The sequence below is a fragment of the Corvus kubaryi genome, unplaced genomic scaffold (assembly GCF_017639235.1).
Source record: "Corvus kubaryi isolate FWS band 111438036 unplaced genomic scaffold, C.kubaryi_AGA036_p1.0 37394, whole genome shotgun sequence".
Taxonomy (NCBI): Eukaryota; Metazoa; Chordata; class Aves; order Passeriformes; family Corvidae; genus Corvus; species Corvus kubaryi.
The window spans coordinates 4037861-4063862 of record NW_024581133.1 but is presented as its reverse complement, the minus strand read 5'-3'; the positions used below and the strand labels follow the sequence as shown (position 1 = coordinate 4063862).

Genomic DNA, 26002 nt, shown 5'->3' with positions numbered 1-26002 from the left:
AACAAAGCAGAAAACTACTAAGCAGCAAGAGAAAAGGGGCTTGGTTGTTTGGTTTGGTTTTTTTTTTTAAACCAAGTATTAAAACCCTTTGGATTAATATTATTCATTCTCACAGGTTTTTTTTTTTCCTTGTGAGTCTCACTCCCTCTTCTTGTTCTTTCTCCTTCCCTGTGCTCCAAATCAGCAAGAGGGTTTCCCTCTAAAATGCTGTGTTCTCTCCAGGATTATTATCAATCCTTTATTGTCTTGATATGCTTCCAAAGGCATTCCACCTCTAACCACACTGTGCAAAAGATTAATCTTTACATCTATTTCAGTCCTGCCAGCTCTCTCTACTCAAAGGTGCTTTGCCAATGTATTTATTTATTAGTAACAATAATATCTCCATTCAGGGGATTACTGCATCCCATTTCCCTTACTTCTTGTGATCTTTTCACACAGAGATAACTTCTATGAAAGATTTCAACCAATGCTTTTTAAACTTCAGCACCTCTGACAAGTCACTAAAGAAGAAATGTAAAAATAAAAGGAGCTGCCTAATTTTCAGAAGTCCCAAGCCCTTCAGCCTCTATTGAATATAACATTTGTTTTGTCCCTTCAGTTGCTGAAACCAAACTCTACTCTAGACTCAAGGGCTCAACCAAAATGCAAGCTGGATCACATCAGTCAACTTGAACTACAAAAATATTTTATCAACTAAAAAAATTTAAATTTCAACCCAGATCACCCCAGTATATAGAGTTTCATGGTAGAAGAGATTAACAAAAATAGCAGTAACCCCAGAGCATTGCAAGGCCAAGACCAAAATACAGACACTGAACAGGGTGAAAGTAAGTTACTGAACTACTGATGACCAAAGAGTGAAATCATAGATGTACTAGTTTGAAAACAAACCAGTGGGAGGCACCAAGTCAGAATAACAATTTAATGGAAATTAAAGAAAAGGGAAAAAAAAAGTAAAAGAAAACACTGTCAAACTGACAGAGTCAAGGTACAACCTGACACCCTGTTAGGCACGGTGGTGGTAGCAGTCTGGTAGAATGGTGGCTGCAGTCCTCTGAAGCAGTGATCCTGTAGTAAAAGAGTCTGCTCTTCCTCAGGATGTCCAGTGGTGGCTGTGTAGCTCCTGCCCTCTGGAAATCCAGTGGGAAGGGTTGTCTCTGGTGGTCAGAGTCCCAGATTATATCCATGATGGGATGCTTGGTTCCTCCCTCTGGGTGGAGCATCTCACAATGGGGTAACGAGTCATGAGGCAAAGTGTTGATTAGGCTCATTAACAGGAGATAGTCTGGAGGGGGTTATCTCTGAGTCAGGCGGCAGGACAATGATGGGCAATTAACAGAAAGATAGTCTGGGGGGAGGAGGCAAGGAAACACTGCCCCACCTGGTTTCAACGGCTGATGGGGATGGTAATAGAATACACTGCAGCCCAGGACATTGGAATGTACTGAGTTTGAAGCGACCCATCAGGATCACGAAGTCCAACTCCTGGCCCAGCACAGGACACCCCAAAAATGCCACCATGTGCCTGAAAGTGTCATCCAAACACTTCTTGAACTCAGGCATGCTTGTGGATTGGTTTTCATTGGACAACATAACACCTCAAATCTGCACTTTGTTCCCATTCCAAAGTTTGTTTCAAAAACAGTATTTTGCCTTTGATTTCTTTTCATGTTACCACTCTCACCATAGCATGAAGCCTGACACATTAGGAATGAGTGGAACTATGTGGTAATTTGAAGAACTTTGCACAAGCTTGCTCCAGTAAGAGCCTGGCACACAGTGTGACAGCCCTCATAGTTACCTTACCACAAAAGCACAAGAAGGACTTAAAAGGCTACAAAAGGGTTGGGACTTTTCTTTTTCTCCTAAGATATGTGTTTCTCAGGATGAAGGAAAAAATAAATCATTGGGTAATAGTGCAAGAGAAACTCTTGAATACTACAAAGAAAATTGTCAGCTTGATCTTCATCATGAGATCCCTGAACATCCTGGTTAGGTTTGATACCACAACAACAGAGACACAGAAGGTCACTTGCTGCCCAACCACTGCTTTCCTCTCGTGTTGGTTAAACTACTGGTTGGATCAAAAAAACCTCATAATTATGAAAAATACAGTTCAAAATCTTCATTATTTAGCCCAAAAACTATATCAGGGGAGCTGAGCTGGCAGTCCCAGTCCACAGAACTTGCTTGGACAAAGCTACCACATGACAACAGCAGTGGACATCAACCTGAAATGAGAAGAAACCCTTCTTGCTATGTCCTCTTTCATACAAAACAATTTCTTTTAAATACTCAAAGTACTTCAAATGTTTCCCCCCAGGATGCCTTCCACTTTTTTAAATAAACAAAGAGAATAAAACCCCACATGAGCACAACACAGGTGCTGCCTGATGCTCAGGGTGCATCTCATCCCCGTGCACTTGCTCAGCCAGAGAGGAAGGGAGCATGAACAGAAGGTGAAGCGCCCACAGCTCTGATGATTAATTCCTTCAGCACGAATGGATGTGACAGTGTTTGTGCAAGTTATGTCCAGTTCCAGGGGGAGGCAGGTGAAGCTGTGCACTGAGGGATAACAGAGCTCTTATAAACGGTGTAGGAGTCTATAACAAGAATATTCTGGTGTGTTTTGGCTACACTGACAAGAGTTTTGCTGTGTGGACTGCACCTGAGGCCTTTCCTTTTTGGGGAATAGCAGCACATTTCTTGGTGTTCTTTGAATGTTCTTTTTCCTTAAAAAAAAAAAAAAAAAAGAAAAAATCCCACCTGTGGATATTTACCTATTCTTTTAAATAGAGACCTGCATTTGCCACACCCACCTCATGCTCTGCTTCAAGATTCCAATTTACTTGATTCCTCTTAGTTTAACCAAAGGCAGAGGGAACATAACTGGGTTTTTGCACAGATACAGAACTGTTCTTTTCCCCACACCACTGAGTTTACATTTAGTTAGCCTCAAAAATTACTTACAGCAGAAAAAAAGTATGTTTTGTGTTATTTAACTAGAGAGGAACATACTTAGTTATTGACATCTCAACTTCCCCAGGAAAGGAGTAAAAACATTTTGAAGTATCCACGCAAAACAAGTTGGCCCAATCTGTCACCAAAACACTGTAAAAAGCAACTTTGATCTTTGAGTATTTTCTAGCACATTCTACCCTAGCTGTAGACCCCACATATTTTTTTATGTAGTTTACAGCTATGCACAGGTCATCACTGGAGAAAACTCCCGTTAGTGATGGATATATGCTGACATTCTCATTCATAATTGCTGCATCATTATTCTTGCTGGAACACAGGTAAAGTTTATTTTTACCCTGTAATTTCTACCTAGCCAGAATGAGTTAAGAGGCTTGCACTTATAAAGTGTACAGGATACAAAATGAATTATAAGCATGTCAAAGTAAGAAAGGGAATTAGTGATGATGGTTGCATCTCAGAAGAGCTTCAAGTTGAATTCACAAAGGGCCTTATTTGAACTTTATACAAAACCACACGAATCTGAAATTGGGGTGAACGTAGAAATACTATCTGTCAGCCTCAACCCCATTCTTAGCATTCCATCCAGGAGAGAAATACCAGGAATCTTATTTAGATTTTTGCTATTTCTTCTTCTAATCACTGCTGAAGCTGGAAACTGCAGTGTAAGACCCAGGCAAAAAAAAAAGGAAAGTTACAGAAATATTTTGGATTTGGGATAGAGGAGCCATGTGCTAATTTCACACTCAACATACCAGGGTTTATTTACCTAAAACACATAACTGCAGTATGCAATGGTCCCTGCAAAGAATGAGAACCCAGCCATAGACTGGGGGACTCAAAGGCCTGGAGGGTTGGCATGGAGAACAAGTTACAAGGCAAAAACCCCACAAATCCACATTTTTGGATAATTAAGCTATTGCAGGTTTTCATAAGCGTGAATGCTCTTAGGACGCCTGATCTGAGCTATTAGCTCATAATGCAAAATTTATCATATCATAATGCAAAATTTAATTTGCACAAACAGTAAAGATCTTCTTTTCCTAACAAATTTTTTGTGACTAAAACAGGGTGGAGTACAAGAAGCACATTTGCCATGAAAAGTCATTTTTCACCCATGTGAAAGAGTCAAATTTTCCCAATGTGGTGATTAAGCAAAAATGAATGATTTTGCCTGAAGGATGCAATTTTTTTCACTCTGCCATAAAAAACATCAGCTATTGAACTTATAACAGATTTTGTGTGGACAGATAATTTTTTTCAAGATTAGAAATTTTTAAAAAAAAATCAAACCCTTGAAAACATACTTTTTTTTTTAAATAAATGGTGATAACATGAGACACAAAAAACTGAAGGGGTTTCAGTGGGGTTTAAGAGTTCTGTATGCTTTGTACATCACATTTATGTTAAAAAAATAAACATCTATTATGCAAAACCTAAGTTATTCTGCACATGACACTGCACTAGGCAGGCTTCGAATTTTTTTCTTGAATACTAAAATTTCATGTGTTGCAAACACTAAAGCAATGAAACAGAATCTACAGAAGAAAATGGAATTATATTGCCTTAAGCATTATGGAGTCTGCATGCTGTTCTTTGTTAAACAAGCACCATATACTCCCTTGTCTGTCAGGGCTCCCATTTCCAGCACTAGTTCAGCACTGCCTCTCTAAGTGACACATAGCAAGGAAAATAAGGTTTTCAATGAAGCCTCACACAATTAAAATGTTAAATATTTCACATACTATTCTGATGTCTGCAGGAGGTAAAGCTTCACAAGGAGCTAACTTATCCTCCACAGCCAAAGGAAATGAAGCAGTTTCAGCCATCAGATGACTTACCTCAATGCATGCTCCAAAGAGATTCACAGGCTTTAATATGAAAAATAAAAAATAATAAAGAGAAAGGGGGTGATGGAGGCCGTATTACAAAGAGAACAGCTCAGTCTCATTTGACAGGCAGTAACTATGGTTCAGACCGTACAATCAATTTTTCAGCTGAACACTTCTTTGATTTCTATGGGGAGTTTAGCTTAAAAATTGATGAGAAAATATGTCCTTACTAAAACAACCATTTTAGGAAAAAAACACCTCTCAGCTGTATAAGTTACACTCTTGTTCCCACTGAAAACTGACAAAACCATCTATTACAGCAGAACAACATCCCTTCAAGCCCCAATTTTTAAGAACTCTTACACCCGAAATCTACTTTGCCGAATAGGATAAATGCAACTGTTTGCAAATAAAGTTTGGCACATTCCTAAGAACTTGTAGGATCAGAATCCAAGTTGTTGGTCGTATTTTCAGTGTCACTTCCATCTCCCTGCCTCCTTAGAGCTACAAGGCGTAGGTGAAGTGCAACAGAAGCACCAACAAAGTACGCACAAAGATGCAAAATTTATCTGCGCTATCCTCCTAACAGCGAAGCGATCAAGATGCTGCAATACCCTCACAACGAGGTGCTCTAGAGCGCTAGGGGGTGTGTGGGATGCCGGCAGGACTGTGGCCCGGGAGCCGCGGCGGTGGCAGCCCGATGCCGGGAAGCTGCGCGCACCGAGCGAGCCACAGGAGGGCCGCACCAGCGCATCCCAGCGCATCCCAGCGCATCCCCGCTGCCCGGAGCCCGGCCCCGAACGGAGCTGCTTCCGACGGGAAACCACACAGCCGCCTAAGCAGGGGTGTCTAAACAACACGCAAAAGCTCCAGTAAGAGAGGATTTTGAAGTTTTCGCAGCGGTTAATCAGAGGAGCAACTTACTGAAGGATTTCACGCGTCGCACCTAGCGGTCCTTCAGTTTTAAAACAAAGGATCGGTGTCCTTGCCTAACTTTACCTGTAACTGCCTGCAAAAGTAAGGTGACATTTCCCCTTTCGATGTCATCCAGGAGATTTTCTGTGTGCAGCACCAAGGCTGATGTCTAAGAGCAATTCTGCTTTGCAGTTATTACACACTGTTTATAACTGAGCAACATTTAAAGGCTTTGCTCAGTCCAAGTCCACCCTCTGTCCTCAGCTGAACACAAACATGACACGCTTTCTCCCATAAAGTCCAACAACAGAGATAAGGCAAGATATGAAACCTACTGAAGTCATGAGGGTCAGAGAGTTGGAAAGTTAACAACATGACAGCTCCACATGCAGCAAAATGTTCCAGATTAATAATACCTTCTCTGGAGGAAAAAAAACCTAAACCAAACAAACCAAAACTATGTCTTTGATTTTTCCAACCAATTTGCAAATTCACAGAATAATTTTTCATACCAAAAAAAAAAAAAAAAAACTTAGGGAGCAGGGGTGAGATGATGGAACACACACATTTTGGAAATGTCTGGTATAACAATCATAGTTTACAATCCAGGTGTTTAGGATCCTTCCCCAAAAAGCTGAATAATCTTGGTTCAAAATTATCATTAACTTAGTCCAGGCCCTTAGCACAGAGAACAAAAGGGATATTCCACTGCAATCCTCAAGGTTTCACTCAGACAACAGTACTCAAGTTTCTCCATTTACTTTTCCAACCCTGCTTTTCCACACCTTTTTTCACACAAGCTCAGAGTCAAGCATTTAATTTTATTCCAAATAAAAGCTGTGTTTTTCAGAGTTTCTGCCAGAATGGCAAAGTCAGCAGGATCTTGACAAAGTGCAGCAGGAATTTAAAGAGTAAAGGCAGAGTATCCCATCACCTGCACAGTGCTGATAATGACAGCAACCAAGCTGGAGAACCACTTGGAATATTTAATCAGGCTGTGGTACAGATTAATTTGATATTTTCTTTAAAGTGCTTTGAACATGAAGAGCATAAATTAAGTGTTTTATCTTCAGCTTCATCACCACCACTGTGCCTCATCCTACCTAACGGTGCAAGGCAGCTTCTGGTGAACTTCTGGTGTCACACTGGGCTGTGACAAGGGAGAACTGGTTCCAACAACATCCCAAACCCCTTATCTGCTGTCAAGCAAGTAACAATTGATGGCTGGGTATATATTTGTAAAAGTGTTCACATCAGCCCAGCTGTGCAATTCCTAATGTATTCCGGCTAAAAATTAGATCAGTACCTAACAAAAAAAAATTTAAATCTATTATTTTTATTAACTGTGATTTTCACTTTCAAAGCATCAGCAGCTGTGACAGCACCCAAGAAATCAACAGGTCCCTTTGGTTTGTGAGGTTTCATATACAAACATTGTAACCCCTACAGCAGTTTGGGTAGATTAGAGGACACTGGAATCCAATGACTGTTTAACACCTCCCTTTGAAAATCACTTCTGCCAAAAGAGTATAAGAACAACACAGAGCAATTATTTTACTTATCCATCATTGTTAAACCAAATTCGGACAACAGTACACCACAGCAAGTGGTATCTTCAGTCTTCAATTAACTCTTGAAAAAGCAGCGTTCACTTAAAGGGATGAAAGGAGAGAAAGATTCAGACATTCTGCTGTCCAAGTGCACATTCAGTGATCAGGAAATGTGATACAATTATACTGTATTTAAAAAAAAAAAGCATTATTTTTCTTCATTCAGAGGCTCTGTCTTCTAACTACATACTCCAAGACAAAAGGCTAGGAGAACTCAACTCAGTTTTGCAGTGCATCAAAATGCCTCAATACTCAAGTACAGCACATGGACCTGCCAGGCCTATGCATTTTTCTGCAGCTTCTGAGGAAGTGAGCATTTTCACTAGTAATAGTCACATTCATCTCATATTCCACCAAGAAACAGGCCTGCTGTTTAATCATGCTGTTTGAAAACACATCCTTGTGTGTTTTCAAAGGACACCTTGCCCTAAGGATGCAATACAGAGAACTGCATTGAGAAAATGAATATTCTGTCAGCAACAGAAAAACTTGGGGATGAAAGCAAACATAGGGAAAGAGACTGGAACTGCCAGGGTACCCCCATAGCAGACATGCTGTGCAAATACAACACCTGGCAAGTGTTTGAACCCCCACCTGTGGTAACAGGGAGAACACATCTGAGGAACCTCACAGAATCTGGAACAACTCCTAGATACACATTTAAACAATTAACATATGGATCAAAGTGTGTATTTGTATCAATTTGACGTGTTAAGAATGATACAAAGCTGACTTGCTTTCTTGCTTTTCTCGGAGGAAAGAATCAACTCACCTTCTCATCCTGTTTCTTTTCCTTTTTTTGTTTGGCTTTTCCTCATAACAACCAACACTTAAATAAAACAAACACGCAGCTACCATGAAAGATTAGGAAGGGAACAGCACACTTGCCATGGAGAAACAAGGTGCAGCAGTAGGAACACCCTAGTTAGCACACAGGAGACAGAGTAAAGAATCACAAAGTCCTTCAGTACCCTTGTCATAAATGCTTTCAGGCATCCTCTTATTTTATAAATAACTTCACATAGGGATGCACAGGCCTTTATGAATTCATCCTCCTGTTGAAAGGACAGTATCCTACAGCAAAGCTCTGTGACACAAGACCCAGAGAATGTACAGTAATTCAGAATTTCCTTTGATTTATATCCAAATAAATTGAAGCAGATTACAGATAAATTACAATTCTCAAAGTCAAAGAAAGATTCTGAAGCCTTTTTTCAGAATCTGCTTTGTGACTATCCTAAAAAAATGCTAGAGGATTTGCCACTGCATTTATATGCTTTTTTTAAAGTGGCTTATTTCATTAACTGTCTTAGAGCTGAGGGAGCACATGAGTGTGCACATCATTCCCTCTGCTCAACAGCCCCTCCAAAATTACTGATTTCATAAGGCTGGCAATTCAGCTGGAATTTCAACCTCAAAATCCATGAGGGAGGCCTAAACATAAAAGACTTTACATTAGATCATTCTTCCTGGCAAAAGCTCCAAGGTTTTCCATGCCTGGGAAGTCTTCCATTTCAAAACACAGGAACTTTTCAATGGAATATCAGCAAGGTGGTGATGGCACTGTTGAAGCAATAGAACTCTTGAAGACTTACCACCAGCTTTTACATATAAACATGGTGTTCTGCACATAAATCGAGAGAGACTTCAATGGAAATGTTTGCATTTCTACACAAGTCTCCTTGGTGAGTGATCTAGCCTGTCTCCAAGATCAAAGAGACATGCATTAACATCTTCTGGCTTGCAGAAGAAAACACACACACACAAAACCCACCCATAACTCAAAGTAGAGTGAACTACAGAAAAGCAGCCAGGGAAAACAAGAGGAAACAGATTGGATAAACCAGATCATCCTCTAGAAACAGGACTAAATACAGATGCAGATTAGCCTGGCAAACAACATTTCTAGGAAGTGCTGATATGTCACTGTATTGCCAAAATTAGAAAAACTGTGTAGGAAGCAATTAGCTACTGTAGCTTCTCCCTACTTAAAATGATTGTTCAAGGCTATATTGTAATATGCAGTTGGCCATACCAATTCAGCACATAAATGCTGGCATGAAAAATGCCATTTATTCAATCTCAACTTCAAAAAAAAATCAAATTGAGTTGAGAGAAATAACAGTTCTTTCCTTGACCCATTCTGCATTTACACTCCAATTCTATTCCCAACACGCAGCTTTGCTGTGCACATTGTATGTGCATCCTCCACAATTAGAGCTTTGTTTGAACCTCCCCCCTCTTTCCACAACTCTCTTGGTTAGATCAAAACAGTAGAGACAAAAACTGAACATGCCTGGGGTGCAGGAGAGAACAAGAAAAATTATTTAGTGAGGTAGGCTAATGGTGGTGGGGAGAAAGGGGGCTGATTTTCACATCTCAAAACTGTTAAGCCTGCAAATATTACTGAAATCACATCTGGGAACAAAGCTCTGCTTTAAGTAAGTTCACCCATGAGTGTTGCTAAGCAATGGAGAAAAGACGAGTTAGAGTGCCTGACTTTAGGATGAGGAGGATGGATAGAAGATAAAGTAAGGCTTCTACATAGAGCTTTATTTAAAAAAACTTTCAAGTTCTTTGTTTTTATTGCCCATCTTCCAAACTACTTGTACCGTGATTAATCATGTCTCATTCATTATCTATCCCAAGGCACACCCAGCACAAAGAGAGGTGCTGCATCCTGGAGCACTGGCACAAGCATTTGCGCACCAGAACTGCCAACATCTGTCTCTGGATTTAACAGGTAAGAGCAGGAGAAGCTGTCCTGATGCAAATACTATAGAATTTAATGTTTATATTTTAAAGAAATACTGCAGATACTTCTTTTTATGTAACTTAAACTATGCATTGTGTAGGAAATAAAATACTTGTGATAGCTACAGCTTGTTCTAACTCTATTCTTATGCTGGTAGTTGCAGAAAAGTGAAGTATTTCATCTTATGAGATCAATAAATGTCATATCTTCACCTTACTTAAATGAAGTTTTTCTGTCCACTCTCTACTGGCATCTTGATATTGTAAAAGTTTCTTGTTCTGCTTTAGCAAGATTACTCCCAATCCTTAGGAAAGCAACTACACATTTTCAGCTGTAGACAAATACATTGCCTCATATTGCTTCCCAGAAAACATTTGTTGCCTTGTTCAGCTAAATGCCTCCATAAACTATAGCATGTATGTTTGTAAAGCATGCATTGTTGGAACAGTAAATTGAATTCTTTGATTCATTTTTACATGGCAGCAGTATTTTTCTTTTTTTTTCCAATCATCATAAATACCCTGGAATGCTCATTTCTTTATTACTCAGAATTATATTCCATATGCTAAGGCACTTGCAGCCTCACAGGGCATTTCATAGGCATTAAACTTTTACCGTATACCTGTCTTTTTAACATTTGCTAATAACTCATCTGGAAAGAGAGTGACAGTTGTTGCTGAGTAACAGATGTCTGCACACACAGCATGAACCAGGAGCATTTCTCAGCCTGAGATCCTAGATTATGATTAACTACCTAGTCAGTGTTCTAGTTAGAGATATTATGAAGGCCTTTCCCAAAACTCAAGATATTCAAAACCTATCACTTCCACAGCACTCCAGCAGTGCTCCCTGCACATGGGATGCATTTCCCTGACAGGCAAATGGCATTTAACAGAATGAACAATAGAAACTAATTAAGAAGATTGAGTGTTGTAATCACATTTTTTTACTTTGTACACCTTTAACGTTTTCAAAGGCAGACTCTGACCCAAACATTGTCAGCTCAAAGAAGCACAGACACTGTACAAAGGCAAATTAAGCCACACGCTGAAAAAACAACCTACAAGATTTCCTCTTAAAGGTGGTAAATTAATTACTGAGACTGGAAAGTTTCCCATGCCTAACACACAAAATGGGTCACCCCTTGTACTATATTTTATTTACACACACAGTCAGAAGCAAATCTATGGGCAGTTGCTGTAGAGCTAAACTGACACAGTCAAACCATTTTTCATCCTCCAAGAACTCATCCAGGCTGTCTGAAACAAAGTGATCAAGTGGAAATATAGACCAGGATGGAAGACAGACACTGTGGACAACCCAGCAGTTATCAGTTTCATATAGCAAACCTCTTGAAACAGATGACATGTAGCAAATGCACAGAGATCCATCATCTTGCATTGCCTAATTGACTTTTTTTCCCCTTTTGCTTTTTCTTAATGAAAAGCAGGGAAGGAGAGAAGAAGAAATCTTCCCTATCAGCAGCAGCAGGGGTTGCTGCAGCAAGATGATAATTCCCTCCTGCCACTCTGCTGACAACCACCAAGCTGCACAGGAGGAGCAAAGCATTTTAATCACACAATTGGAAAACGCAGCACTTCCTAGAGCTTCACCTTACCTTGGCTGATTTACATTAATTTAGGATCAACTGGCTTTCAGTGGAATAATGTTATCTGCGGAAGATAACAGAGGAGGGAAAATTGGGTGTAATTTCTAGTTTCCCTCTGCATAACAGGCAAGGATCTATGTATATAAACAGCTTTGGAGCATCTTAGATAAGCAAGGACTATTGAATTCCTTAAAGCACAGTGCAAACTTGGGGGCTCCCTAGTTCCATACTGTTTCATAAGTGCCATATTCCAAACGCACATCATTAAAAGGATAGAAAATACATTAGCAACCAGCAAGTCAGGGTCCAATCCAGTGTCCACTGAAGCCATCAGAAATCCTGTGACAGAGGCCTAAAGGTTTTGGCCCTGGTTCTTTCATCAGATTATCATTTATAACAAAGGCAGCCCCATAAGGGGCTGCTAAGATAAATGCAAATCTTGTGTCAAAGACAGTCAGACACACCCCAAAATTAAAAATTTGAGCACACAGCAGCTTACAGGCAGCAGCTTTGGGCATGTGGCACAACATCTGCTACAAAAACACTAGAAAGCAGACCTGCGGCAAACTGGACTGGTGCCAGCTCTCGAGATTATCCCCCCTCCAAGGCTGTCAAGTAAATGGACAGATGGCAGCCGATGCACTCACAGGATAGTTATCTCAGTTAACAATCAAGTATGCTAAATGATTTCAGATTCACTCTGCACCAAGCATTGTACTTTCCAACGAACCATTAACACTGTGTCCTAATAGAAATATGGTTTGGTATGAAGGAACTGGCAGATCCTGTATTTTACAAGACAGTTTCTCTGGAACAATTTGTCAGGGAACATTAGATCTGCCTTCATGAATAAAGTGAGAATCTGCCAAGTTTGCCAGGCTGGGTTTGTTCATCATTTTAATTCTACAGTGGTTGAAGAATGAGGGTGGAAACAAACACGAAGATGCAGGTCAGTTCCCCATGCAAGCTGCTCGCAGGGACGCACTCAGCGGAGAGCAGCAGGGATGGTAGGAGCTCATGGGATATCACATCACAGCAGCTGTGCCCCTGCAGTGCTGCCTGCCTGCTGTGGGGCATCACACAGCTCTCCTGCACAGGACAGCTATCACAAGCAGCCTGCTGGGTGACACACTTGTCACATGAGTGCACAGATATGAGGGTTCATCCCAGAAAAACTAATAGTTCTCAAGCTTAAATGGGTACAATCTGTAAAGACAATTTGGCCCTCATGCATCAAGGGGCCAAATAATGAAGTACTGAGCACTAGCACGTAGCATACAGGTGGACTTTTGGCCTCAGCATACAAGATATATCTTTAAATTCTTCCTCTTTATGGTTAGATATGATTGTCTTTAACAATGCTTGCAGGTTTAGTGACAATGTTATTCTATTGATTTGCTTTTCCATAAATCAGCAGGGCAAGAAAAGCCCTTGAAAAAAATATTGGTTTCTTCTCCCACCTCCACCCACTGCTCCTGTTGCATATCCCTGTTATCCATCCACCCAAAATCCCATGCAACTAAACAGCTGGTCAAAAGTGTAATGGAATTTATTTATTACATATTTGGTTCCCATGACCATTTCATTCATCACTGTTGCACCTAATAAATACCCTGAGAAAATACACACGACCACCCCTTTTCTGCCTGCATTGGAGAAATCCTTCAGCAGAAAGCAGGAGAGAAACCCAAGAAAAGCAAGTGGAAAAGAAGGACAGGGAAGAGAGAGAACTTAGTTCGCTCTGTTGAAGGAGGTAGGAGTTGTGCCATGGATACCAGAAAAGCAGCACCTCACACTTCTTATCTGTTATCTCAGTTCCAAAGAGTAGACTGAAGAAAACTGAAAAATGTAAAGCATTTCTAGTGGGCAATCAACAAATTAGTTCCCTACGCAGCCGGGTAAGTGCCAGCTGGAGAGCAGCAGGTTCTGACTGGTGCTGTGAAGTCTCGCACTTTGGACTCACCCTCTGAACTCTCCCAGAGCACAGACCTCGTGCTGCTGCAAGTGCTGAGCCCAGAGAAGCTGCATGGCATGGTGCAGGGCTCCAGAAACTCCCCAGCAGTGCACCTGCCTGTGCTTGGGGTGAGGATCCTACACAGGTCTGCTCACTTCCCCTTTCTGCTGTGACACCGGTTTTCTTTAGAGATGCTTGCAGGGCATCACCGTAATTATACCAAGAAACTCAGCAACAGCAGCCAAGAGTTCACATCCACTGCTCTTCCAGCTGAGATGTGGAAAGGTGCCACAAAAATTCCAGGAGAGCAGGGGAAATCTGCCATTGCACTGAGCTCCTCAGCAGCCCTCTCTGCAGCTTCTCTCTCCCTTGAGGAGGCAATGCTGTGACTCCAGTGCGTGATCACCAGAGCAGGGAAGTCAGAGATGCAATTTAAAAGAATAAAGAGCAAACCAGTCAAAAATGGAGACAGAAGCAACCTCATTTTCTGGCTCAACTTTATGAAAATCTGATTAGACCTTAGTGAAATTTAATCTTTGCCTTCCAGACCTTCTGAGACAGCAATAAAGATCTTCTGAGCTCATAAAGTACCCAGAGAGAAGAGATACCACTCAACTGTAGGAAAATAGCTGAGAAAAATTATTTTTCTTGGCACTAATCACCAGGTAAATCTGCAAAAAATGTCATTTAAAAGTGAATAATAAAAAGCTACACATCATTATTTTCAAATACAAGAATACACTTTATCAAAGTAATAAAATAATATGAAAAAAGACAAGACAAATTTGCTACAGCAATAATTAGGAATGCCAGACATTCAGAAGAGAGTATTTTTTCAAATTGCTAAGGTATCTTCAGACTGGTATGCTACAATATTCTGAGTCTTAGATCTGATTCTCCCATGAACCAGATCTCAGATAACAATTGCCGTGCTCACACACTCTGCTCTTTCTTTATAGCAGAGCAGAGTGTTCAGTTCAGCATCAGTTTGGTTCTGGTGGGGTGTGTGCTTCTGTAGTGGTCACTGCTCTTACACCAGTGGGCACAGGCTTCGGTGTCTGTCTATAATTTTGTGATACAAAGAAAGGCTCTGTTCACCGTGCCCAAAGACAGTCACACAGAAAAGTGCTGGAGTCAAATGGGGGGTTTGGTGTTGTACCAGAGCTGTGCAGAGGAGAGCACAGCTGCTTGTATCAGGATCTTGTGGCTTCAGGAGGCCAAGTTTCCTGTTTGGTGAAAAATGTTGAACAGTTTCTGGCAGAAATTCTTGGTTTTACATTTCAAAGAATGAGGAGGCTCTTTGAGTCAACTTATAGGAAAAGCCTTCTACAATGGGTTAGGCTATACTATAGGGAAATATTGATTGTGTTACTTCTGGACTATATTTGTAAGCCTGGTCTTGATGAGACTTGCTTCAAAGTATGAAAACACATGTTCATCTTGGTTTGAATCTGCTGCCTAAGGCAGTGGAAGGAGTTAAATTCATTAAAAAAGAGTTTTTTAAGAAGGCATGGATTTTTAGTCTCTTCAGGCTACATGGCATCCACAGAAGGGGGAGTGAGAAAATACCCAACAGCCCTATGTTTTCTGGAATAAAAATTCTGCACTAGGAAAAAACACATTCAATCCCTTATGGATGTAGGTGTGAACAAGCAGCAGAGTTCGATGCCCCTGGGACTGGCTCCCATCCAGAGGCTTGCTTACCCTGCAAGGGGGAGCAGGTGGCATCTTTGCACAGCCTCCGATTTCGGATTGCAGGTTATCTTGGGGGCAGCTTTAGCTTCTAGCCAGTACTCTGTGGGAGCCTCTTGGCACACACCATCTGGTAGGAACACTGAATCAGCCTTGGGTTGGTCCTGTCCTCTGGCTGAGGTGGTGAAAATACTGTACAAGTCTCTTCTCTGCTGCTATGTGCCACTTCAAATGACCTTTTGGCTGGGGACTCTGAGGGGTTGGCCCATAGCAGTCTGGATCTAAATTGTTGTCCTTTGAAGAAGTGTTCTAGCACTGAGACGTGTTTTAAACTCCAAAACTGTGTTGTGATACTTTATTCCTATCTAAATCACCTTTTCTCCCCAGTCTGAAAGAGTATCATAGTTCTAGCCTCTTTCAGTGTTGATGATATTTTCTATCTATAATTGCCTTTTTCTTCTAGAATTTTCTTGTCTCCAGTGGTTTTTTGGGATTAGAAGCAAAGCTGAATACAGTTTGAAAAAGTGATACAAAACTTGGATGCCACCATGCAAGTTTGTAGTGGCACACACACCAAGGTGTGTCAGATTTCACTCTCTGCTCCTTGGAGGACTGTTCCTCTGACTCATTTTTTCCTTTGTTGATGAACAGTGAGCTGACACTTCCACGGGTGGGTTCACAGGTTTCTTTTCTGAGTGGCAATAGCTGATCTAATAACTGTGTATCACAGTTGGATTGATTTCCCCATCATGCCTGCAGAGCATGACTTTGAAGTCACTGATGTTGAATTCCATCAGATAAGGCCTCCTGGTCTCAGCAAGACCCTTTGAGGACCGGCCAAGTAAACTTAGAAGTCACAAGTCAGGGAATAGAGTTATTTAGTATTTGAGTTGTTGGCTTTTGCTGTATTGCTTTCATCTCTTCACACCTTTGGGTTATTAAAGGAGTTGTCAAGAAGGAGTGGGGGGCAGACTAGATTAAACAGTGTTAGCTCTTCACTTCTTGGGGCTTCTAGGTGTGACTGTATTGGTGAAAAATGATAGATTTAATTCCTAAGCCCAGAGCAGGTCTGAGGATGTAGTAGTTTAGGGTAATGTTCCACCCTAGTGCGATATAGGGGTTAGGGGAGGGCAAGTGATCATGGAAAGAAGAGCTTGGAAAGAAGATGGACCAAATGCAAGGGTCTTGGCACTGACCCTCTTAGAAAAGCCTGACTTGTTCTACACAAGTGAAGAAAACTTAAATCATTGTGTAAGTCTAATGACCTCATTAGGTCTCACTGAAAATATAAGACAAAATAGCAAGAAGCTAAAAATTGCTATTACTGCTAATATATTTTTAGAAGTTCTTAATTTTGTTGTGCTTCCTCATTGTGCGTGGTACCTAGCCAACCCAGTGCCACAGGCTAAGATATTCATTAGTATTCCTATTTATCTTGGTAAAAATTAGTTACATTTGAAAAAGCATGTGCACAGGGTACATATAAACTGTGTCCTGGTGCTGGCAATTCTGTTGTTCATGCTTGTTAACTTTACTGTAGCCTCAGGGCTCTCATGCTGACTCTGTTAAGCACAAAGCACTGTAACTCAGAGTACTATGTGTTAGGCCTTTAAACTTTTCTTTACAAATATTTCTACTAGTTTTAATGTGTTCTCTACCTTGCAGCAGTTCTAAGTGTTCAAACTATACAACCAACACTCCCTCATTTCCTCCTCTTTTCCCACTCTTCCTCTCTTTCTTAATTTTTAATAAAGAGATCAAAAGGGAAGAGATCTTATACAAGGACAGTGAGGTTGGTAATGCCCATGTGTAAATTGTTTCAGCACTTCTGTCTAGGATGGGGGAGGGAGACAAGTATTAGAAACAGGACAAATCTGTTATGGTGGTAGTGTATCACAGGTCCAGGAAGAGAAACTGAGATCTGCATCAGCTTCATTTCAGCAGTGCTGATTTCAGGAGAAAATCTACACTCAACCTTCATTAAATGTATTTAGACAATTTGTGCCGATTCTAAAATGAAGTGCCATCAGTAACAGGAGTCTGACTAGTGTTTATTTTGGTCAGCTTTAAGGGGGAGAGTTCCAGCACGTTTCACATGCCTTCCATGCAGGTTCATGGGAACTGCAGATCCCATAGCTCAGTAAATGTGAAAGCATCTTGCTGCAGCTTTGGTGGCTCGACTGTTGCAGGATACTTCTGACATGCTGCTGCTGAAGACACTGCTGCTGTTTGCTCTGCATCACCTCAGGCACTGCTGCTATCTGCCCAGTCAGGGAAGAGGGTAAGGATGGGCATGTATGGGCAGGAAGTGAAAGACTGTGGTGGGCTGGGAGAATTAGAACTGGAGGAAAAGGGATATGGTGTTGAGGTCCCGATTGGGGAAGGTGAGATATGCCATCAGGGAAAGGAAGAGGCTGGAGTTCAAGTTTGAGGATGAGGTTGGGGCAGGCAGACCCAGAGTTGAAAGAAATAGCAGAGAAACAGAAGATGCTTCTGCTTCTCTGCTCTATTTATGGCCTTTAATCTAAGAAGAGTTCTGTTTCCAAATCTGTCATACTTATCTCTAAATGACAACAGAAATTAAGTATCAGTGTAGGTGATTATTTTCAACTGTTTGTATACCCATCTGAAAGTTTTAGGGAGTCTTTTATAGCTTACTGCTTTGAATTGCACCTAAATTTGCAGGACCCTGTGTTACACTGCATCTTCTGGAAGCTGATGTCAAAATGTCTTAGAGAACAGATTTTGTGTTACCCTCTGGGGATGCAGTTTTTGCTACTGGTACACTCCAGGACATTCAGCAACAGTGAGTGAGGTGGAAACCTTTGTTACCTGAGTATTCAGCTTTTGACTTGGTTAACAGTTGTGATTTGAAGGATTGATTTAAAAAAAAAAAAAAATCATCATAAACCCCACTCTTCCTCTCCCCTTGCCTTAAAAGAAATAATGCTTGGTAAGCCACCTTTGGAGGGCCAGTGACTGAAACTCGTGTCATTAGCTGATTTTTGAAAGCCCTGATTCCTAGTTCCTAAACTGACAGAATACTGAGTAAGTGAAACGCCTAACAAAAATTAAAATGTCTGTCAGAAATATTGCAGCTTCCCCCTGTAGGAGGATGTTTTAAATGTGAAACTTCTCCTTTAAACATTCTGTGTGAAAGCTGCTTAAAAAAGAAAATGTTGAGGTAATATTGCTGTCTATTTTGAACATTTTTTAACCTTTCAGCTCTTGGTATGCTGTTATCTGTGTGTGAGATCTGCACTGTCTTGGAGAACGATGGTGGAAGGCTGAATGTGCGTCCATTTCTATGCATCTAAGGATTTAGTCACAAGCAGCATAGACAGTTATGTAAAATATATCCTGAGGAAAAGTTCTATAGTGTAACTCATGATGAAATTCTTTAAATAAAAATTTAAAATGTTTAGCTGAATCTTTCTGGTGATAGTGAGCTCTGCACCTCTATCCATGAACTCCAGAATCCTTTAATCTTTTGCATTTGCTGCATTTGCACCTACTTCAAAGCATTGCTGCAGGCGTTGGAAAGGATCCTGGCACTCGGTGGGAATAGGGCGGGGATGTGAAATTCTGTCATCACTTGGAAACTGCAGCCATTTCTGAAGTGCCAGTGTGATCTATCTTTACAAAAGGGCAGCAGCATTATGCAACTAATTTGGGAATATAAGGAAGCTGTCTGTATTGGCTGTAGTTTAAGAATGTTTTTTTTTTTTTTAAAAAAAAAGAAAACAACCCAACTCTTTATACTGAGCAGTACTTGCCAATCTAAAGAGAGCGCTGAATATAGTATGGTAATGATTGCTGGGTATCTCTATGGGTAAATGCTAATTTACCTTGTGGTTTTGAAACCAGCTGTACGATGATGAAGCCTGGATGTCGCCCAGCCACTGATGTCAGGGTCGGGTGGCACTGGAATATAACAGAGGGTCCTGGAGATGAGCTGGAGAAGAGGGGGTGAAAGTTAATTTGAAGAGGCGGGGCTGTGTTATTTTTAATAAAGAAGTTAGTCTGAGTTTTAGCTGTTAGCACTTGTCTGTCAACTGATATTTTAAGAAATAAAATCTACTTTAGGACATGTTGTTTTAGGTGAGCTGACTTAGCATGGTGGAAGCTGAGGGTGGTGATGCCTTACAAGAACCAGTCTTATGCTCCTGACACCAGTACCCCAAACCTCCTGCTGACTGCTGTGGGAATGATCAAACTTATAATGAAAACATTTGTCCTGTTTCAAGACTGTTATGTCTGTATGAATACACCAAAAAAGCAAGTAATTCACAGATATCTTGGTTTCATATTGCCTCATATTTGGAATAAAGTTCAGTCATAAGTCTCAATCATTAATGGCATCTGCTTACCCTGAGTTGTGCTTTAGCATATACATCTGCTGCTTTGACTTGCAAAATTGCAAGATAGTGCTTCATTCAAAGAATTTAATTGTGTGAGAAGCTGCAAGGTACTTAGATTGTGTTTTATTTTAAAGGCTATATTAAGAGTGTTCTACAATTAAGTTTCAAAAAAATTAGACACTATAATGTGTTTTGAGCTGCTGTTATGGTAAAGAATCACAATTCTCGGGTTATAAAAAGTGACTAAGCTACTCCTAAAAGTGAAATCCAAATGCAGTATAGCTTTTTGTTTTGCAGTGCACTTAAGTGATGAATTCACATGGTGCTGGGAGCAGAAGGCAATTTCCAAGGTGCTTCCAAGGCTGGAGAAATATATTTGTTTATTTATACTCAATGAGTTTTCAAATAACTTGTACCACCAATCTCTCAGTAAAGCTGAATCAGTTGGAAGCATGTATTTTGAGGATGAAATGCAATTTAAAATGATGATTGGACCTCTAAGTTTTACTGTATTACTACAATAGCCCTGTTAGCTCTTAACATGGTGCTATGCATCAATACTCCCAATTAACAAACACCCTAATGCCAGAGGAAGAGCAGGAATCTCCAAGTAAGAGCTGGGAGAAATCATGGGTCATAGTGTGTTGTGTTTTTAAATTACAATGGCACACTCAACGACTGCAAAAAATAACCTATATATCTCTAAGTAATAATTTCCAGCAGAAATTTACCTCCAGTCTTTAATTGCAATTGGAAAGGGTAGAACTAGGCTGCCCTTTGATCTGTAGTTAATAAACTTGATCTTGGTTTACACTTCCTTCTGTTATGGCAGATCAAAAGCCAGTTAAAGCTGAGACCTTGGATTCTGCAAGTGTAATGTGATGTTTTGTGCTTGGTGGTGGAGGCAGTGCTGTTTCCTCAAGGCAATAAGCTGGGGAGAGGTGGCTGTTGTTGAGCCTTTGTGATAACCACTCTGTGTTCGCGTTATGGATGCCCAAACAGAATATAGTGTGTTCATACCTTATGGCTTCTCTTAGTTGGAAGAGATCAAACAAACAGCCACAAAAAACCCAGCAGAAAACCAACTTACATATTGCCCGATGTTTTATTTTTATAAAACCTCTCAACAGAGATTGTAAAATCAATAGGCAATCTATAGTAATTGCAGTCAAAAAATAGTACATTCTTTACCTAAAAAAAAGTCGTGACACAACAAGGCCCATGGTGACATGAATTAATTTACATGTAGTACTAGACATGAGATTGTCCATGAGGAACACGTGTTCCTTCTAATTAATCTTGAATGTTGCACAGACTCTGACTTGCCCAGGCAAGAACAGATTGAGAATTATTATACATCTGTACAGTAAGAGGTCAGAATACCATATTCATTCCAGTTTTCTAGCTTTTTCCTAGCATAGATGCATTTTACAAGTATTTTAATTGCAATATTACTGAAGACTTTTTAATTGCATGTTTAAAATAGGATTTTAATCAGCAAACTTTATTCTACAGACATTCTGCTATGTACCCATATGCAACATAACCACATTTTTGTTGGATGGCTGCATGAGTTGTGGAGTTAGTAATTGGAGAATTCCATAAGCAACAATAAGGACATGGGGGAATCAATGTATGCAAAAATTAAATTGAGTTCCTAGATTATATATATGTGTGTGTGTATATATATACACACACCATCCTCTAGTTTTTAACTCTACTTAGTACATGCACATCATCCTCAATTATTTTGGATGTGCACATCCATGATTAGGATTTTTTTAGTATCTATTTGTTTTTTAATGTTTCCTCCACATATCATTGTCTGGTGTGATGTGATAAAAATGAGTTGGTTGGAGATGGCTGGTATATTATATGACTAAAGGAGAAGATTGCAAATTCAATTTTACCACCTGTTCACACCTGGTTTTAACTTTTCTTTTGTTAATTCCCAGGATTGCTGTACTTTGGTAAGAATTGCTTGCTTTCTTTCCTGAAAGCTGCAAAAGCTGATCTTACTGGACTGTAAGCAGAGCATTGGAAGAATCTAAGAAACATTGGCGTTGTAGGATTTGCTGGTCATGGGCTGTGCCAACAAAACCTGGCTTGTGGTGGGCTCCGCAACCCGAACATAGGAAAGGTTTGGCTGTGAGACCCTCTGGGAATCCTGGGCACTGTAGGGACAAACCAAGAGGCCAAAACCAAACCCTTGGCAAATATTTCACCCCAGATGCTGAATGAGCAGAAGGGCTTCTTTTGGTGCCATAGCTGCTGCTGAGTTGGCAGAGTGGAATGACACCCAAAAATCAGCGTTTCCTGCAGTGAAAGGTTTCTGTTGATCTGTGCTGAGCACATCCAGGAAGCAGCATTTAGTGTGGCCTCTTGTTGGGGCTAAAGACACCATGTACTATCTGTCCATGAAAGTAAACTTTTGAGGAAGGTCAAAAAGTTCTCATTTTTCTTTGTATCATGAGGCAATGCAGGAACAGCTATTGCAAGGAGACAGAGAAATGTGGACCCTCTGGCTGAGAATAAAAGACTGGAACTTTGAGCTTTGCCAGTTCCAGCTTAATGAGTGGTTTTGAAGCAAAATTGTTCTGGGGAAGGGCTGATAATATAAAAATATATCTGGTAGGTTGGTTTGGTTTTGCTGTAAATTTGTAGTAGGAAAAAAAGGAAAAAGAAATGTTAGCACTGTGGGATTGCTAGGAGTCAAATTTTCTGTCTCTTGACAGAAGAAAATGGAAAGCAAATGCTTCAAATACTGGTACAACACTTACTTGCTAATGCAGGCAGAGGAGGATTACCTAAAGGTTGCTTGACATTACCAGCCCATTGCTCCAGGACTGGTCCTGCAGATCAAACTTCAGCAGAAGTTTAGCTGTCCCTAAGGCATCCTGCACCATATACTTGGATTTTTTATGTCTAACCTCTTCCAGGAGACACCAGCTGCCCTGCCTTGGATAACAACAGGCTGTTAAAGGTTTCCACAAGTCATTACATTCAATTAATTCGAGCTTTGGGTTGGGGGGGGAATTGGGGGAAGAGTGGGAAGAGGCACTTAGGTGACAGAAGCAGTGGGTCAGCTTGTACTCTCCTGGCTGGCAGTCTCCCAAGTCACCGACCTCCCAAAGAGTCGGAGAAGTGTCTGTCACAGGGTTTCCCTCTGCAGCTTCACACCCCATTAACATGCTCTGCAAAAGTCTACTGTCTGAACAGGAGGAAGCATCAGCTCTTGAATCTTTACACCACTCAGTCCTGTTTTGACAGTGCTTGATTATAACCTGTGGCATAAAAAAAAAATCAAATGCATTTGCCTGCCTGCACTGCAGAGTGAAGATATTTAGCAGATACGTGGTATAACCTTTCAAAGTTATATCCAGATATTAAATTGCAGAGAAATATTCCGTAGACTGCTTCTAGTGGAAACATAGGATTATTTTAACAGTCTCAAAACTATTCATTACTGTGGAAGAAACCAAAAACAGGCATATCTGGAAGAGAGCAAGATCCAACAATACAAAAATACAAACTCATGACATGGAGGACAGCTGTGGAAAACAAAATTAGCAATGCTTTCACTGGTCAGAGCACATACTGAAATGATAACTAGAAACCCAGAGCGATATTATTATGCTTTTGTTATATGACCTTGTCAGAACTTCACTTGGCTGGAGAAAGTCCTGTAGTTTTGTTCTTTCATTTCACCCCTGGAGCCAAGTATCACTTAGATACATTTATTTTCTCAGCATGTCATTTTAGGAAGTTGTAATTTTACTCAATACACAAAGTCATTTCTCTGTTCTCAAAAAAAAGAGAGCCTCTATCCAAACTTGTGCGTTGTGCATCTAAACAGTAAGGAAAATCATTGCATTAAGAAAGCATTTCATTACCAGCCATTCAGACCACATCTTTTTTGAAAAATTGTAATGAATAGCACATTTATACTACAGGCTTCCTTATGTCCTAAACTATGTTTCGACCACAATATCCACACTCAAAAACCTTCCTGTCCACTCTTGCAAATCCCACAATTGTTACAGCATGGAGTAAAATTCCTATTTTGCTTTCAACTAAAATTTCTCAACATACACATTTGCAGCGTAAGTCCTGCTAAAATGCGGGGAGACAAAGCCTGTACATTTGCTCTTATTGCAGCCACGTACCCCTATGCTGCTTTCTACTTACCTTAACACCCATCTCATTCCTTCTGTGAAAGCTGCTGCATTGTCCAAGTAAACCAATGCCTGGCATTTCCCCAGTATCCTTCCAGTAGCCCAAGGAAAAACCTAAAACTGTAGATGAAACTTATCATCCCCCTGTATTAATTAGATGTCCTGAGCTGTGCTTGAAAGGCACTGAACAGTCACACCTAGAAGAGGTCAGTAGAAGTAAGGGTCAATTATGAATAAGAGAGCAAAAAGGGGTGGAGTCAGATGACCTTTGAAGGTACCTCAACCATTCATCAATTTCCAGGCCATTATCAGCAAATTCAGCAATGGCAACATTGCTGACACAGGATGAGACCTCCTTTATCATCTCTTTGGCCTTGCAACTGTATGTGCTGCCTGTCTAATAATCTAACTAAACCTTTTCCTGCTAAGCACCATATGGCCAGGCCACATCATCAGCCACTGCGTGACAGTGCAAGTTATCAGAAGGAACAAAGCAGAAGGTCATGTCCAAAAGTCCAGCTCCTATTTGCTACCACCTGCCTTTCTCAGCAGGTGCTCATAGCCCTGACTTTCCTCAGCAAACACCCACAGAATGGTGAACAGCTTCTATAGACCTCAAATACTCACACACACCTTGTAGCACGTGAATTTTGGGAACCAAAGTACCACTGCAGGCTTGAGGAGGGCTTGGACAGCCTGTCCTTTCAAAGCCAAGCATCCAGCTACACTGAGAACATTCACCAGCCATTAAAATATACATAAACCAACTGCCTGCCCAACTGGCTGTGACAGTGCAGGCCATGACACTCCTGGGCTGACAGCTCCCAAGTAACCCCAAGTTTCTACCACAGGCTTCCTGACCCTTACCAGAAAAAGCCAACCACCCACAGAATTTCCACGTCCCCTGTGCCGATGTCAGGATGGGATGCCAGCCATCTGTCACTGACTCCACACCCCAGCTTCAAGGGCAACAATCTAGACTGAGACGTTTACCAAATGCCTTCATCCTGCCAAGAATTAATTCCTCCCTCAAGCCCTCCTGACATTTCCATGGATCAGAAACTGTTAATTAAACACTTCCAAGCATGTCTTTTCCCCCGGTTTGCACCCTGAATGAAACACCAGTGCAGCAGCAAGCAAGAACTGCTCACCTGCCTTGCTTCCAGCTGGATTTGACTACAGCAAGGAGCAGATAGAGCTGAACTCATCCATTCGTCCCCAGAACCTTCTCTGGAGTCATGGAACCTTTACACTAACCTAGTACAGCAGTCATGAAGCAATGAAACCCTTGAGGAGCACACAGAGAACCCAGTTCCCCAGAGCTGCAGCTCTATTGCCACGGGTACGTAGACATCAGGCACAAAGCTCTGCAGCTGGGCTTTGTGGGCTTTGACTGGCACACAGGGAGCCTGAGAGCTACTGCAGATGCCTTGAACCAACAAATGGAAAAAACTTTCCAGCTTAATTTCAAGATGATACTTTTCCGATAGATTTTTATCTTATGGGCCCTGAAAACTCTGCACTCCTGGAGGTTTATTTTCCAAAAACTGTTTTCATGTATTTTGCCTACATGCACAGGTGAAATACTTTAAACAAACCTGCTCCTTTAACTGTTTGCTTAAGTGGATGCTATTGCAATGAATTATCTTTCTTTAGCCACAGCTGCCTCCCAATGGATTTCTTCTGTTTCTTACAGGGAATTTAACAGCACTCTCTCCAATCCAACAGAACTGACAAACTGCTTTAGTTTAGTGAGGCTCCATGCTGGGCCAGTCCCAGAACCTTCTATTCTTTACAAACAGCATTTCTTTTTTAAAAGGTGCAGAGAGTTTGTTTCCATATGCTCAGGATTTCTCAATACTGCTGTTCTTACAAACTAGTAAATGAATGCCTCTAGCTAGCAGTAACATTTCTATCAATGTAACAGCCCAGCCCACAGGGATCTAATTTACTGAAACTGGTTAAGTGCTACACAAACATCATCTAGAGAGATTAATTGGCTGTTAAAGTTTGATTGCTTTGCAATCCCTTGGTGATGGTTGGAAAATGAAAAAGTGATCTTTTGTCATTACGTAAATACCTTAAGGTACAGTATATATGCAGGGCTTTGTGTACAT

The 26002-nt window shown here is 40.8% G+C and overlaps 1 long non-coding RNA gene across 2 annotated transcripts; it reads left to right on the top strand.

Moving 5' to 3' along the window:
* The first annotated feature begins 9594 nt into the window (after nt 1-9594).
* On the top strand, nt 9595-16801 carry LOC121669990. 2 transcript variants are annotated; one of them, XR_006017980.1, is made up of 3 exons: nt 9595-9674; nt 9989-10082; nt 11545-16801. It is a non-coding gene; the product is annotated as an uncharacterized LOC121669990 (long non-coding RNA). The 2 variants fall into 2 exon arrangements; XR_006017981.1 differs by lacking the exon at nt 9595-9674 and adding an exon at nt 9715-9870.
* Nucleotides 16802-26002: the final 9201 nt, after the last annotated feature.